At 35.2% G+C, this 15,794-nt stretch overlaps 1 protein-coding gene across 1 annotated transcript in view; it reads left to right on the top strand.

Moving 5' to 3' along the window:
- Nucleotides 1–15,794, top strand: part of DMD (dystrophin) — a 2,317,639-nt gene that overhangs the window by 601,414 nt on the left and 1,700,431 nt on the right. The window lies entirely within an intron of this gene.

The raw sequence follows: 15,794 nt of genomic DNA on the forward strand, positions 1-15,794 counted from the left end.
ATCATTATTCTGTTAACCTGATTATTGATTTGCATATGTATTACTTGGCACGGAATTAGAATATATATTTTATATAGTTAAGCACATATGGAGTCTTTCACAAAGTCACTTGTAGGTTAAAATCATGCTGATTCCATATGCTATTATTGTGTCTGTGCTTGGCACCACTGTCCTTGGTAGATATGAAGATAAAGGGACTGTGCCATGTGTAAGTCTCAGCTTTGCTTGCTAATAATTGTATCTATATATTGAGCTAGCTGAATAATAAAACATGCAAGCCATATTTTTACAAGGTGTGGCAGCTTGTAAAGCTCCCATTTAGTGGAACATGGAGCAAATATTTTATTTTTCAAATGTCAGATAATCTATACATTTGGTAGCTTTTCAGATAACACAATGGAAAATAAAATTAGAGGGTGCTTAAAGGGGAATTGTTTTAAATGTTATACTAGACATAAGACTTTTTAGATTTGTATCATTATGAACCGTAATACATCTAGATTTGGACCGATTGGGTGATTGTACAAGTTCTCAATTTAATATAGATTAATGCACAAAACAAATGACTAACACAATGGATTGAGAGATCTGCCCATGATGCCAAGAAGATATGAGTTATTGGAAAAAGAAAAAGATGATTGATGGCTAGGGAACATGCACTAAGTGTGGATTTTATTCACAGACCAAGATGTGACCAATAGAGGAAGGAGGGGGAGTAAAGCAAATGGTTTTTATTTATATAGTATATATTTTATATATTTAATAAATATGCAATATATAAATATATATATTTTTACTGCTCCTCCTCTTTTTCTCCTGTTGTTTATTTTTTTTCTCACTTGGTCTGGGAACCAAACAGTGGAAAACTGTACCTATCAGTGCAAAACTTTTATTTTCAAAGTGGATTTGCTGAAACACTTTTTAGAGTTTATTTGAATATTTCTCCCTAATATTTTACAAGAGGAAGTGGTGCAGAACAGAAACATATTAATAGTATTAGTCTGACTGTGATTACCATACATAGAAACAAATATCAACAATAAATTAACAAGTGTACTTTAAAATTTTAATTTTATTGTAAGAAATGCACTCACAAACATACATTTAAAATAGCTTTTCACATATACAAAAAAATATAACTTCCAAATGATATCTTGTTGCTCTAACTGGGAAGAGAGCCCTGGTATCCGAAGTGCAACAGGAAAAAATAAAACAAAAGAACAAAAAAAATATTTTATATGTATACATGTGACAACTGATGTTCAATGCATTCCCAGTGAAAAATAAAGTAAAATATGTTAGATCTTTAACCCCTTAAGACCGCAGCCAAATGTACAAGTTGTGAACCAAAAAAAATGTAAACAAACCACAGATTTTGACTATATGTCTGTTCAACAATAATTTACCTCTTTCATATTAAATGCACCCACACTTATTATATATCATTTTGTTCAGGGGAAACAGGGCTTTCATTTAACATCCAATATTTAGGTATGGAACATAACGTAATATGAATAAAATATAAAAAAATGAGAGAAAATATGATTTTTTTAAAATTTTCTTAGTTCTATGTGACATTCTAACTGTGAATGTCATAATACTGTTTGTTTTTACTGCAATAAAATACACATATTTGTATTCAGCGATGTCTCACGTGTAAAACAGTACCCCCTATGTACAGGTTTTATGGTGTTTTGGGAAGTTACAGGGTCAAATATAGCATGTTACACTTTTCAGTTTTTTCACATTGAAATTTGCCAGTTTGGTTATGTTGCCTTTGAGACTGTATGGTAGCCCAGGAATGAAAATTACCCCCATGATGGCATACCATTTGCAAAAGTAGACAACCCAAGGTATTGCAAATGGGGTATGTCCAGTCTTTTTTAGTAGCCACTTGGTCACAAACACTAGCCAAAGTTAACGTTAATATTTGTTTGTGTGTGAAAAATGCAAAAAACTAATTTGAAAGCCAATTTTGGCCAGTGTTTGTGACTAAGTGGCTACTAAAAAAGACTGAACATACCCCATTTGCAATACCTTGGGTTGTCTACTTTTGCAAATGGTATGCCATTATGGAGGTAATTCTTATTTCTGGGCTACTATACGGTCTCAAAGCCAACGTAACCAATCTGGCGAATTTCATTGTGAAAAAACTGAAACGCAAGCCTTATATTTGACTCTGTAACTTTTGAAAACACCATAAAACCTGTACATGAGGGGTACTGTTATACTCAGGAGACTTTGCTGAACACAAATATTTGTGTTTCAAAACAGTAAAAAGTATGACAGCAAAAATATCGTCAGTGTAAGTGCCGTTTGTGTGCGAAAAAGGCAATAAATTTCAATTTCCCTGACGATATCATTGTTGTAATATATTTTACGGTTTTGAAACACAAATATTTGTATTCAGCGATGTCTCCCGAGTAAGACAGTACCCCCCATGTACAGGTTTTATAGTGTCTTGGAAAGTTATAGGGTTAAATATAGTGCTAGCAAATTAAATTCCCTATACTTTCGGCCTGGGTTGTTAGGCAGGTCCCGCTAATTGTAATTAATTAGGATACCTAATTATGTAAAATTATTACATAAATATATATGTAAAATTATTATATATACACGTGTGTGTATATATATATATGTATATATATGTATATAATTTTTTTACTATTATTTTTATTTATATATAGGTATACATATAGTGATGTATACGTATATACTTGGGTATATTATTTCGTTCTACGTGTATTTTGATATCTATATATATATATATATATATATATCTATCTATCTATCTATATATATATATATATATATATATATATATATATAGATAGATATATATATATTATCAAAATACAGTTAGAACGAAATTACACACATATATATTTTTAATTATTTATTTTTTTATTTTAATTTTTTTTACGTATTTACATATTTTTTTATTATAATATATATATATATATATATATATAAAATTATGTATATATTTAATCAATATCCTTCTACGTGTATTTTGATATTAATATATATATATATATAATTATATATATAAATATTAAAATACACTTAGTGTATGTGTAAATGTGTGCGTATATATATATATATTATATATAGATCATATATATAATATATATATAAATGATGTAAGTGTATTTTATTTTTAACTCTAATTTTTTTTTTTTTACATTAAGGGGTTAATAGGGGAGGAGAGGGGCAGAGACAGTGTCAGCCAGTGATTTTACATCACTGGCTGACACACAGGATCAGTGATCACAGTGACAGGCTGTCACTGTGATCACCTCCTGCAGATCGCGGTAATTGGCCACAGGGGGAGTGCCTGGGTGGCCAGGCATGCCCCCCACCGCGATCTGCAGGGGGATCCTGCCTGCAGTTACTATGTGTCAGCCAATAGGCTGACACATAGTAACCTCTGATCGCAGTGACAGACTGTCACTGCGATCAGATCGCAGGGAGAGGCTGTCTCTGCATTCAGATCGCAGAGACAGCCTCTCCCTGCGATCATACTCTGCAGATCGCGGTCACTGACCGCAGGGGGACTGCCTGGGGGGCCAGGCATGTCCCCCGACCGCGATCTGCTGCAGAGAATTCCGCCGGCTCCATGTGTCAGCCGATTTTAAAATCGGCTGACACATGGTAAATACCGATCGCAGTGACAGCCTGTCACTGCGATCGGAAGCTGCAGACCGCGGTCCCCAGGCACAGGGGGGCTGCCTGGGGGGCCAGGCATGCCCCCCGACCGCGATCTGCAGCGGCCATGTTCCGCCGGCCACGTGGGGCTGAAGACCGCCCAGGACGTACTATGCCGTCCTGCGGCGTTTAGAGCCACCAAAATAAGGACGGCATAGTACGTCCTGCGGTCTTAAGGGGTTAAGAATATACTAGCTATATTGGATATGTTAGAGAATGCGTTATATTTGTTTTTTGCAATATTTGCAGTTTTATACTTGTTTTTCTTTTTTTTAACATTTGATGTGTTTTATTTTGTTTTGTAAGATATTATAAGAGGTGTATAGGAATTCTGAAATTGTAGGATATTTTTTTTTATTGTGGTGAATTAATTTGTGTTCATTTTGAAGGTAGTGAATATTTGGTTACATTTTTCTTTCAGTTGTTTTGCATGTATTCACCATTGTCTTTTAAAGAGCAAAGTTAAATGTAATATATTTTTTGTGTTAGTGTCTTAAAGCGTTTTGTCACATAAAAAATATTATTATTAATGATTTGGGAATTCAAGTGCACAATTAATGTCATATTAGTTTAAATATGTAGAAGCAAATCCATTCCAAATGGTGTATATTAAAAGTATTCTACTATTTTGATTATTGCTTTGCAGGTATTTGCTTGTCATTGTGCTCACAATGTATATATATATATATATATATATATATATATATATATATATATATATATATATATATATAGATCAGTTACTCAAAAGAAGGGTTCTATGACCTTAAGAGAATGTCATATTTGTAGACATATAGAAATTTAGAAAGGTAAGCTTTATGGCTGTGCATGTATATATGAAAAATCCAGGCACTCCAGCGAATTCCAAAATATAGGCAATCTTTATTGGAACAAGGAATCAAACAGGTTTCATTCATATAGCCAGCTGATTATTTATCAAGGTTCCACTTACAAGATTTTGTATGTTTCATTTTTCGTGTTTATATATAGTATATACTTTGTTTATCCACTTTTAGATGACTAGTCTAGCAAAGTTGTGTTGGTAGTACAAAGTGGAGATTTACTTAACTGAACCTGTCCCTCGCAGACGCAGCCATCTTGTTTTGGCAGGTCTTAATAATCAGGAGATGATGTCACTGTTGTACTCTTGTGCATGCACAAGAGTACACCATTGAGATCTATGGAGGATCCCGTGGTCCATAGACAGAGCAAATTCCCTGCAGCCATCACTGGTGACAGCTGTTGGGATTGTCACTTATAGATGGCGGTAGCTCCACATAGAGTCTAAGAAAGTCAGGCAGAGGAAAGATACAGAAACAAAGTATAATCAGTAAAATCATTAAAATCCAACACAGCCAAATTAGTTTTCATAAAGCTTCTACCTTTGTGAAATACTCATTTTTCAGGAAAGGGTGACAGTGATGCTTTAAGCTCATTAATAGCTGTTAAAGTGCTAAATCTGTCTGCCCATCTCTCTCTCTATTGCTCTCTCTCTTTCTCTCTCTCTCTCTCTTAATGTAAAAATAACATATCTATTATAATAATTTAAGGTCACCACAGTAAGGCCGAATGGTCCTTGGCACACTCAACGGGTGAATTTCTACTCATCACTAACTTTACATTCGACAATGGCTAGTGCGAGAGTCAACCTTTTGAATTCTGCCTATAGTATTATATGCTATAATAGCATAAGCATATATATTTACACTCTAACAGTGATTTCTTTTAGCTAGCGATTATCCTTCATTCTTAGATTTAAGACTTTAAATCTCTCAATACAAGCATAACAATCATAAAAAAAACAACAACAAAAAAACAACTTGTTAAGAAACTGATCTGCTTTCATTATGCACTTATCAAACGACAGCATTGCTGTTCGGCTTACTGTGATTCCTACTTAATAATGCAACACACTTGAAGCCTTTCCTTATTTATGTTTAACTAGAAGAACTACCATTTTTAAATTAGTTCATAAATAATTTTAATGTTTCAAGCTATGGTACTGGTGATAAATCTACTAACATCTGTGAAGAATTTTCTTTTAAAAACAGCCAAAATGACAATATCTCATTTAGATTTTCTGCTACCCTACCATCTTAATTTGTTGATCCTCTGATAATTTACTGTGCCCAGGGTCATAAAAAGGCAATAGAATCCAGAAGTGTGTCTTTGTCACTTTAGCCCATAGATACACAACCACCACTCATCACAAATCATTAATTACTAAGCAGGAGAGAACCTGAAGATTTTACTGCCACTTCATAGTATGGGAAAGCATACGACTAATGAATCATGTTGTACAGAAATGAATGGCAAAGAAGCGATGGTATCATAAAAATAATTCCCATTTCTCCTGGTTCAATAACAGAGACATTGTCATTACTATTTATCTTGCTGTGCCACAAGTGGGCAATAGTAGCTAAATAAATGACAGTGGTAAAGGTAAAATTATATGCTTAAAGAGTTAACATGTAGTCTGCATGCATTGCGTGAAAATAAATAGAAGTTTGATTATTCCCTGAAGAATGAGTTTAAAACAAAGTAAGTTTTCACATATTAAACAAATATAGTTATTATATACATTTGAATGTAATCCTTGAAAAAACCCATCCCAAATGTATCCATCTCACAAATACTAAGATGGTCTTACTCTCTGGGGTATGTAAAGGTTCTACAGTGCAAGAGTGAATTGAGTCAGGAGTACTTGAAAATAGTAATTGAGTTTATTGAACGTACAAATTAGTTAATTCAAAAATTAGAAACCTACATAATGGATGGATGGATGAATAGATGGAGGGAGGGAGGGAGGGATGGACGGACAGATGGATTGACAGCAAACAGACTAATGGATGTTTCATCACAAGAGCTTTACTCAGTGGTGTATTCTGTTTTTGTGCTGCCTTAGGCATGACAAAAGTCATGCAACACGCCTTCTAAATATCTCTTCCCATTAAAAACCATCATGATCTTTGCCTGACAGACACATGCCTTCACTGATGCATACACTGACATACACTCACTGACAGATACACAGTCATTGTCACACACACACTGTTTAACCAACACAGACTTTCACTGAAACATACACACTCACAGACATACACACTCACTCAGTTACACTCACTCACAGTAACCCAACACACTTAGTGACAGATACGCATTCACTTATAGATACACATACACACTCACTGACAAGACACACATGCACACTCACTGACAGACACACATGCACACTATCTGGCAGACATGCATTCACTGACAAATGCACACTCACTTAGAGTCAGACACACACACACTGACACACATGTACTCACTGACAGACACACACTGACAAAAACACATACACACTCACTGACTGACACATATACACACAGATGCACACATTCACTAACAGACATACACATTGCCAGACAGACACACATACACACTCACTGGTAGATACACACTCTCAGTGACAGGCATGCATACATACACCGGCAGACACACACTCTCAGTGACAGACACACAATCACACTGGCAGACATACACATCAACTGACAAACTCACACTCTCACTGACAAACATATGCACTCTCACTGACACACACTCTTTGACAGACAGACACACATACACACTCAGTAACAGATACACACACTCTCACTAGCAAACACAATTTTGTTTTTTGTTTTAAAATTTCAATTCACCCATCCTCCATACCTTTGCTGGAGTGCTGGAGTGGATTCTCCATTTCCTTGCAGTCCAGTGGGGATCCTTTAACTGCCGGACTGACAGGTGGGTAGTCAATTTAGGCAGTGAGGGAGCTCTGATCTCCCTGCTCAGCTCCCTCGAGTGCCTCTCATTGATGCCAGGGCTGGAGTGACGTCATATTCTGGCTCCAGCATCCTTGCTGGGAGAGTGCTTCCTCACCACCCACCTCCATCATCATTAGATGCCAGCCTTGGGGGGGGGGGGGGGAGGGGCTCTAAGCTGGCTGGCCAGCCAGCTCTTTGGCCCCCCAGAGGTAGAGACTGACAAAGCATCTGCCAGGGCATTTGAGGGGCAGCTTTTTTTGCCCCACCCCGAAAGTGCCGCCCAAGGCAAATGCCTTGTCAGCCCTGCGCTAAATACAGTGCTGGCTGTACTGCAGAACTTTCAAAAGTAAATGATGGTGGGTATCTGCTGCAGTCTCAAGATGATAAAAATCATTCATCTCTATTGTCTAGAAATGTAGGAAATTACTAACCTTTTAAATATTTCATTCAATGAATTATTGTTTGCACTGTCTGTTTGCTTACTAGCTTTAATTAAAGATTACAGCTTTTTTTTTTAATGCATTCCTCTTCTTCCACAATGGTAACACTTGTCTAACAATGCTCTCTTTAATAAGGTGTCATGGCTTCTGATATCATAGTAATATAATTGGTACAATCCCTCTATTTTAAGGCATTGTGCTAACTTAAAATACATACTTTGCCACCACATTGAATTAACTTCCCTCTAGAAGATTATCCATCTTTCGGTATAACAGTGATTTTATTTTCTGCACCTATGCATTTATATTTTAATAACTGCTTTTTATTTGGTTAGTAAAGCATATATCTTTTGTACCTTACAATTTATTCCTCGAAGAGTAATCGTTTAAATGTGAAAGAAGCAAGGTATTCAATCCATTGTAAAGAGGAAAAAAAATGAGTGTACCTTTTTTCCAACATGTCCTCACTTCCCATCATATTTTTAGCAAAAGTATTGAAATGATTAACCTTGTGTCATGCTATTCATTTAATCTTTAACAAGTGTGCCGCAGATGTCTTTCAATTTGAGTTAGTAAAACTGGGTTGAAATTGACAAGATTCTAAATCCTAGTTTTATAGTTATAATACAGAGCGAGTTAGGATAAAAAAGGTATCCGTGTGCGTTGGCACCTTCAGAATAAAATATTTAAAAACACTCAGTACAAAAGACATGGAATAAAAGGTGAAAAAATGGCACATTATAAAAAAAAGTATCTATTTCTTTTCAATAATATCTTATAATGCTTTAACTGTCAACAATAAATAACCAATCATGTATTTTATAGACATTAGTTATTTCTACCACATTTAAAGGAACCACCATTATCAGTCGTATAAATGTTTAAACAAATCATTGATTTGTTTTTGTCCTGACACAAAGGAGCATGAATGGAAGATTATATTGTCAGAAAGGTAATTATTACCTTACAACATTTATTAAGTGTTATATATTTCTCAGTAGGAAAGTACAATTTTTACTTATATTGTTTTTATTAAGTACCGTTCTATAATTGCACTTATTATACTAAATTGCCATGCTTGTAATTACAATGAATCAGAAATATAAAATTACAAGCAACGTCTCACAAATATATGTGTTACACATATCTTTCTCTTTATTTGTCTACCCAGAATTATTCTATTCTCCAGTGGCACATTTCAGTGTCTGCATGTTAGATGATTGGATATTCTTTATAGAGTTTGTCCACCTCTCCAAAATCAGGATGTAAAATCCAATTAAATTGTACTGAAATCACATAGTAACAATACAGAGCAAGTAATTTACTTTGAAATTAAGTTAATAATGTAGCTTGTATTAACACATAATAAGATAAATAAATATTGATCAACAACAGCAGCAGTAATCACAGCCATTGTAACTGAATCCTACACCTATGATGATTCTCAAACTTGATGTCCCCTTTATACTGTGAAACAAAAAAAATCCATAGGAAGTAATGGTGTATTGTAAGCCATAGTGGGAAATCGCAATGCCCTGTCTTTTGTGTGGTGTTATTGTGCTACTTGTTGTTTCTAGAGACTAGAAGAGATTCAAAAACTCTGGAATAAAATATCCCTCATATGTTATTTTTCAGTCATCTCAGAGTATAGTACTTACAGCACAGCATGCATGACCAAGCTCAGTTTTTACTCCTTGTAGTAAATACGTTGAATGAAAAAAAAAAAAAAACATTGGTTTTGCTCCTTCCTCCTCCTTACAGTATCTTTCTGAATATGTCCAGGATGATATACAGTTTCCCCTTTGTAGGTACTGTGATTTTAGAGAAATTATACTTTTATTTGGAGTGATTAAAATCACGATCTTTTATTGTTTCAAATAAAGTGATATCTTAAAGGGTGATTATTGCTAAATTGATGAAACAGAGACTACAGTTTTAACCCAGCTACTTAGAGATGTCAATCTGTCCAACTTGTGCAAGCGACTCATGTCACATGTTTAGATCGAGATTTTTCTTCTCCCTTGAGAGAGAGCCAAGGTATCGACTGCAAATGCTGATCACAACACACAGCTCAGTTCACTAAACAGCATAGCATTATGGCTGCTATCAGATAATAGAACAGTCCCACTCTTTGGGGTATGAACTATTCATTTCATAAACATCTGCTGGACAGTGGTTACTGGATTAAGAACTTAAAGGTATCAAGATCAGAATTAAATAACCCCTTGGTGTATATGCAGGATATACCTTTGCCCGTGTAATGGATATATGGCACGGAAATGTGGGATGTTTTTATTAGTATTCATGGTACACTAATAAGTGTAGTGGTTATGGTGCATGATTTAATTTATCTTAAAGTTCAAAATAGAGCAGTCCCATGATTTATATGTAGGACATCCAATAAATATATAACATAAATATATGTAGTGTTTATAAGATTACAAGGTGTTTCCATTATTATTTGGTACACTCATAACGAGTGTAGCATGAATGTTACTGATCATCATTGCTCTCTAATTTGAAACTGAAAACAAATAAAGATTTTACTATTGCTGTTATAAGAAACAATTTGCTTTATAGTGAATACTTCTTAATTTAAAATAATATTCCCCAGTTTTTAAATATTATATTTAGTGTGCGTGCTGAAGAAATATATTTTTTTGCAATGTATACTATGCAGTCATCTAAACCAAAAAACTAAATATTAAAACAGATAAATGGCTAAAAAAAAAAACCTGCACTATATACTATAGACAGTATTGACATTTACATATGTTTTAATTTAACCTGCACTAAGTGTTGTATAAATCAATATTTCCTAACCTTTACTTGACTGCTTATTGTGCTTCCTCGTTTAAATGCCATTTGGAAAAAAGAAAAAAACCAACAACATAATAAAAGCATATATTTCACTGTAGAGTAAGAGAAAACAGAAATGGATTATGCAGAGTGTTTTTCTACACGTTTAGAAATGGCAGGATCCTGGGGAAAATCAATTGCTGCAGGTGTACAAAATACTAAATGCAATAAAAGCATTCCCAAAAAATATTTTTACTGAACAAATCGGTAATGCTCTAATATGGTTTCCTGTCACTGACACAATTTTTATGTCTCTAGACACAGTACCGTTCAGACTCTCAGACCTTCTTACCCTCAACTCGCAGCCTCGTCTCGTGTTGTAGGGAACTGCTATATCACTACAAGGGATTGCTATGATCATCATACTCCCTTGGATAATCACTAGCTCTTGTAGGAGCTGTTCCTGCTATGCTCTCTGAAGGAAGAGAGGTTCACGCACTGGAGCCTGGAGCCTTGTAGTAGGTCCAGGGTGGGTAGGAGACGACGAGACCCCAACCAAGCTGCGGCAGTCCGTGGGGTCTGCAGTGCTTATGGTGTCTGGTGCGGTGCTGATGGTCCTTGGTGAGCACTAGGAGCATCGATTGACAGATAGTCCGTCACACCCTGATTCAGAAATAATAACCCACAGACAAGAATTAGCTTCCAGGTTGTTTGCTATGTGCAAAGATGACTTACAATGCCATAGATTAGATTGTTTTATATTGTTCAGTTGTTGTTTGTTTATTCCCTAGTCCAGGGGTAGGCAACTTTCAGCACTCCAGATGTTTTGGACTTTATCTTCCCTGATACTTTGCCAGCATTGTGGCTGTAAAAACCTTATGGGAGACGAAGTTTACAACACCTTTAATGCCAAAGGTTGCGTACCCCTGTCCTAGTCTATACTATTTGATTCTGACCGGCATGTCATTCTCACATTACATTTGGATTGACTCTGCTGAGTCAAAACATTGCCTTTTTGTCCCCAATAAAAGTTTGTATTGGATGTAAACCAGTGTGCCCAGATCTCTTTTTATATTTATTAAAAATGTGCTGCTTTTAGCTGATTAGCTTATATTGCTACACATTTACTCTACTAGAATAGTCGCCCATAATAGGAATGCATTACATTCTGGTTTAAACTGAAGAAACTGTTAAAAAGACTTAAACACTAAGGATTCACCTGCTGTCGTGTGAATCCTGAAAACGTACTTTTACACTACATTAGAGCACATTAGATCTGACCCAGCGAAACTCTGCTTTCAGGTTGAAAAGAAACACACTGCAGCCTAGACAAGAAAAGAAAATGAAAGAAATTTTAAAAAAGGGTTTAGGCTAAAGTACATGCATTCATTTATTTTAAAGTGCAGTCATTATAAAAGCAATTGATAGGCAACAAATAAGCAGTTAGCATAGGGAACAGTGGAATGTTCCTGGCAGGTGCTCAACTGTTTTATCTTTGCCCATATTTTCTACATTGAGTAGCACAACATGTCAGCACTCAATTTATCATGCAGGTGAGAATGTTCATAGTAGCTTACGCTTCATTTATAAGCACTTGCATTTTGACACTCCTAGCATTCAACATAAAAAGAAGAAAAAAAAAATAGTTGATATCTTTTGATATACACAATTAATTTTATATATATATATATATTTTTTTTTACAAGTGTAAAATGAAGGGACGTGTGTGTATGCTAGGGAACTATTATCTATGCTAGGAAACTGTTATCTTACATTTAAGATATCTGTAGTTTAATAGGCAATGTTCCATTGACAAACTGTGTGTTCTATTTCGATATTCTCAAAGCTATTTTGTATACATTAGCTACCCAGTATTACTGTCATCAAATGGTAATACAGCAAACCAACAGATAAGTAACTTTCTGCTCTCATTTTTGGCTCTCTTTCTCTCCCTAGCAGTGCAATTATAAAGGTTAGCAGTACTCTGGGAAGCTATTTCACAATGCTTTGCAAGTTCAAAATGACTTGCAGGCAGCGCATTTTTGATTTTGGTGTAAATCCTTATTGCTATGGGGCATATTTCATAAAAGTGTTTCCATTTTACATGCTGTGGTGTTGATTCAAGTCACCCAATACATATAAAATATTTATTTATTAAGCTTTAAACTAAGCTACAGAGACAAAACTGGGCTCCCACATTAGCAACTCAAAGCTACAGTGTATCCTACAAGAATAATGAATTCCAACATCAGGATAATTAAAACTGGAAGCCTTGAAAATATATGCCTCGGGCACCCTCCAGAACATTTTCATTAGTCATGATAATGTAACGTAGAATGTTTATCTTATTTCTGTTGTGTTTCAGTCTGAAACCATTAGACGTCTTTGAATTTCCAGTATTGTTTTCAGCCTAAATTTTTATTTAAAGTGCAGAACGAGCTCATGGGGTTATTTTATGAATTTATTTTCTCTAAGCAAACATAGATTTTCAGGTTTATTAAAAGTGTCCATTTCTATATACCTTTACAGTAGTATTGTTATTTCTGTCACTTTCTTTGACACTTTAAAACGTGTTCGTTTGAAGCAACAAACTTATTAAGGTTAGAATATGTGCTTGCTTGTAGCATGAATGTTTTGTAATGCAGCAATCAGCTAGTGGGAACGTGAAACCTTGCTGTTAAAAATCAATAAAACCACAGGGTATTAAATAAATACATGGTGGATTTCTACGGGTTTCATGTACCTGAATATGTCTGAGTAAAATAACACAGGTAGAGCCCTCTGCTGGCATCATATCCTATGCAAAAGACCAGTGGAACTTGTTAACACTAAAGCAATATATATATATATATATATATTTATTTATAACTTACTCTCTTGTAAGTCAATTGTAAACAATTAACACAGTGATAATATAGTATATGCTTCAATTATGGTGATAAATATTTTTACACTTTTATGACCTGAAATTAAATGGCAGTCTCAATTTTTTTTTTGAGCCAAGTAAGAGCTATGTAAAACTGGCACTTACTAGTGTCCATATCTAGTTAGAAATGCCAGCGTAGAAAACTCTTTAACCCCTTAAGGACACATGACGTGTGTGACATGTCATGATTCCCTTTTATTCCAGAAGTTTGGTCCTTAAGGGGTTAAGCAAGTTTAAAATCTCTCACCTCATGCATAGAACTTGCAATGGTAATTTGTACTTAGTTAAAGAAAGCCATGTTTGTGCATTCATAGGGAATAATTATGCCATGATTCTACACCTGCCGTACGCAGGCATATGACTGGTATAGGGTAGGTAAGTTGGCTAAATTGTGGCTGTTTCCTTTTTACACTGAAAACACCAATGTAAACAGTTATAGCACATATATTGTTTACTCACAAAATAGTGATTTGAAAAAAAACTATTCCAAAATGATGGTGTTGCAGTAAGTTATTGTCTAATTAATCACATGTAATGCAACTTTTATCATTATTCATATACAATAGTATACCAAATATTATATATTAAAGGATCACTATAGTGTCAGGAAAACAAACCAGTTTTCCTGACACTATGTCATCCTTGGGTGACACTCACCCTCAGGTCATTACTTTCTTATGGACGTTCCGCACGCTGGATGCGAATTTCGCATCCAGCGTCGCAGAAGCGCCTCTAGCGGCTGTCAGGAAGACAGCCACTAGAGGTTGGATTAACCCTGCTATGTAAACATAGCAGTTTCTCTGAAGAAGCTATGTTTACATGTGAAGGGTTAAAACCTGAGGGACCTGACATCCAGACTACTTCATTGAGCTGAAGTGGTCTAGGTGACTATAGTGTCCCTTTAATAATTATGGACAAAGCATGATGAGAGTAGGAGTTCTATGGCTTAAAGTTATAACCCACATTAACCCCTTAAAGACACATGGCATGTGTGACATGTCATGATTCCCTTTTATTCCAGAAGTTTGGTCCCTAAGGGGTTAAAAGACCATATTTGAATGTAAATATTTGGACTCTATTAAATTTCACTGGCTAGATTGTTTTACTATATTTTTGAAAGCATTGCCAGTTAATCAGTGGCGCTAAACTCAAGAAGCAGCAATTTCTCAGAGCACCCATCTTGGAAAGAATTCTTATTGAGCTACATTGGAAAGTCTGTAATTGGACAGCCACAGAAAGTCTGAGTTGGAGAAAAAGGCATGGCTTGCAAAGGCTGCCTTTAGCAAGCTGTTTTCAGATATACCCCCAATGAAAAAAATGCTAAATTAAACATATGAATGTTTTCATTAATGCATATCTGCTAAACATCTATTTTTATTTACAGAAAAAAAATAAAGCAAAAAGTTCCCTGCGCCCTTCCCGAATCCCTATGCATATTTAAACAAATGGGAGTTATTTCGTTTCTCCAACGACGTGGCGGGTGGGCTAAAGTCTCTCATGGCCAATGGAGAAACTAAATAACCTCCATTTGTTTAAATATGCATAGGGATTTGGGAAGAGCGCAGGTAACTTTTTTCTTTGGTTTTTACTGTATGTATTGGGGCTGATGTGTACTATGGTCGCTGTTGCCACCCAGGAGTGATGAGAGTTTGAGCGCAGAACATTATTTTTTTTTTTTTTTTTTATCTATTTTTATTTATTATTTGTTTGTGTTTGGGCAGTGGAATGTCCCTTTAAACAATGCACTGCGTTTGAAAGCTTTATGCCAGGAAATAATTTACGCTGCAGCTGTCAAGTAATGCTCATATTTCTCACAGCAAGTTAACAAAGCTCAAATTCATTTTATTTAGTACACTAGTTTTCTCACACACTAATAAATGGAGGGGATCATTGGAAGAATGTTCTTCTACATGTATGAACTCCCAATCACGAGGAGTTGAACTATGGGACTATGTCAATACATGTCCAATTCCAATGATTTAAACAGTAAGAGAATTTCATTTTTTTGTATTACTGAAATATACTATATCCATCCTGCGCACATTTATTTTTTTACCATGCTGAGACAGTTTTATCAAGGCTTTATAGGACAGAGAACATTTGGTATGAACTGTGCATGGACACACACCA

This window comes from Pelobates fuscus, chromosome 1 (assembly GCF_036172605.1).
Source record: "Pelobates fuscus isolate aPelFus1 chromosome 1, aPelFus1.pri, whole genome shotgun sequence".
Classification (NCBI taxonomy): Eukaryota; Metazoa; Chordata; class Amphibia; order Anura; family Pelobatidae; genus Pelobates; species Pelobates fuscus.